Genomic DNA, 2919 nt, shown 5'->3' with positions numbered 1-2919 from the left:
GAGGAAACTCTTCAGTTTCGATTTGAAAGCGCGTGGATCACTGCTAAGATTTTTGAATTCATGTGGCAGCTTATTGAAAATGGATGCAGCAGTATACTGCACACCTTTTTGCACAAGAGTTAAGGAAGTCCGATCCAAATGGAGGTTTGATTTCTGCCGAGTATTAACCGAGTGAAAGCTACTTATTGTTGGAAATAAACTAATATTGGTAACAAGAAACGACAATAAGGAATATACATATTGAGAGGCCAATGTCAAAATACCCAGGCTCGTGAACAGAGGTCGACAGGGGGTTCGTGAACTCACACCACTTATTGCCCGAACCGCCCGTTTCTGAGCCAGAAATATCCTTCTAGAATGGGAAGAGTTACCCTAAAACATAATAACATACGACATAAGTGAATGAAAATAAGCAAAGTAGACTAATTTACGTGTCGAAGTATCACTCACTTTCGATACTGTTCGAATAGTGAAAATGGCAGTACTAAGTCTATGAACACGATCCTGAATGTGGGCTTTCCACGACAGCTTACTATCTGTCTGAACACCTAGGAATATGAACTGTTCAGTTTCACTAATCATATGCCCGTTCTGTGAGATTAAAACGGCAGATTTTGTGGAATTGTGTGTTAGAAACTGTAAAAGCTGAGTCTTACTGTGATTTAACGTTAGTTTATTTTCTACAAGCCATGAACTGAGGTCATGTACTGCACTACTTGAAACCGAGTCAATGTTGCACACAACATCCTTTACTACCAAGCTAGTGTCATCAGCAAACAGAAATATTTTAGAGTTACCCATAATACTAGAGGGCATATCAATTATTTAAATAAGGAACACGAGCGGCCCCAACACTGATCCCTGGAGCACCCCCCACTTGACAGTACCCCACTCAGATCCCACATCACAGCCGTTATCAACATTATGAATAATGACCTTTTGTTGCCTGTTGCTATAGTAAGAGGTGAACCAATTGTGAGCTACTCCCCTTATTCCGTAATGTTAAATTAAAGAATACGCCAAGCGTTCGAAACTTTTAGTTTAGCCCATCCAGTACCTCACAGAGAAAAGAGAATATAGCATTTTCAGTTGTCAAACGACTTCTAAAGCCGAACTGTACATTTGATAGCAAATCGTGTGATATAAAATGATCAATTAGCCTTACATACACAGCCTTTTCGATAACTTTTGCAAACACTGATGGCATAGAAATAGGTCTAAAATTATCTACATTATCCCTTTCTCCCTTTTTATAAAGCGGCTTTACTACTGAGTACTATAATCAATCAGGAAACTGACCATTCCTAAAGGAAAAATTGCAAATATGGCTAAATGCAGGGCTAACATGTGCAGCACAGTACTTTAATATTCTACTAGACACTCCATCATAACCATGAGAGTCCTTAGTCTTCAGTGATTTAATTATTGACTCAATCTCCCTCTTGTCTGTATCACAGAGGAGTATTGCAGACGTCAATCTCGGAAAGGCATTTGCTAAGAGATATATATGATTTCCTGTAGAAACTAAATTTTTATTTCATTCACCAGCAATGCTCAGAAAATGGTTGTTAAATACTGTACATATATCTGATTTATCAGTAACAGAAATATTATTATTGCGAACTGACTTTACATCATCAACCTAGTGCTGCTGACCAGACACTTCCTTCACAACTGACCATATGGCTTTAATTTTATCCTGTGAATTAGCTATTGTATTTGCATACCACATACTTTTTGCCTTGCTAATAGCTTTTTAAGTACCTTACAATACTGTTTGTAATGGGCTACTGTAGCTTGATTGTGACTACTTCTAACATTTTGATATAATTGCCGCTTTGTTGTACATGATATCCTTATCCCACTAGTCAGCCAACCGGGCTGTCCATTACTGCTAGTACTCCGTTTAGAATGTTCTAATGGAAAGCAACTCTCAAAGAGCATGAGAAATGTGTTATGGAAAGCATTGTATTTATCATCTATATTATCGGCACTATAAACATCTTGCCACTCTTGTTCCTTGACAAGTTTTGAAAAACTCTCTATTGCTGTTCGATTAACGTTCCTACGCAGTTTGTAATTAAATACGACATTGGTTTGAGTACAAAAACCTTTTAATGTTAAAATTTGTGCATCATGGTCTGAAAGGCCATTCACCCTTTTACTAACAGAATGCCCATCTAGTAATGAAGAATGAATAAAAATATTGTCTATGACTGTGCTACTGTTCCCCTGCACCCTAGTTGGAAAAAACACAGTTTGCATCAGATCATATGAATTTAGGAGATCTACCAACTTCCTTTTTCTTGCATAATCACGTACAAAATTAATATTGAAGTCTCCACATATAACTACTTTCTGGTACTTCCTACAAAGTACATCAAGAACCCTCTCTAGCTTAAGCAAAAATACTCTGAAGTCGGGGTTAGGGGACCTATAAACAACAGCAATTAGAAGTTTAGTTTCACTAAATTCAACTAATGCTGCACAACTTTCAAATATCTGTTCAGTGCAGTGTCGAGATACGTCTATGGACTCAAATGAAATACTGTTTTTTACGTACCGAGCCACTCCCCCACCCCGCAAGGAACTCCTTGAGAAACAGTATAAACACAATTTATTTAACCAAAAACACTATACAATAAACAGATTGTAATAGCGCTTGCCGTTGCCTTGGTTAAGTTTAGCGCTGTTTCAAATGGTTGAATGGTGACGGACCATATGAAGGGGAAGGTATGTGAAAATTCTGGGAAGAGGATAGGGTAAATGCACGTACTTATGCAAGATCCATACTGAAGAACAAATCTCAAGACACATTACGCCTTCACCAAAGAGTCAGGGAAAGAGATTCATGCCTTTAGAAGCAGTAATCTTTCGACTGGTGCATTTGCTTACAATATTCTCACATAAATAAAACCG

This window comes from Schistocerca nitens, chromosome 2 (genome assembly GCF_023898315.1).
Source record: "Schistocerca nitens isolate TAMUIC-IGC-003100 chromosome 2, iqSchNite1.1, whole genome shotgun sequence".
Classification (NCBI taxonomy): domain Eukaryota; kingdom Metazoa; phylum Arthropoda; class Insecta; order Orthoptera; family Acrididae; genus Schistocerca; species Schistocerca nitens.
This window is presented reverse-complemented; position numbering follows the sequence as displayed.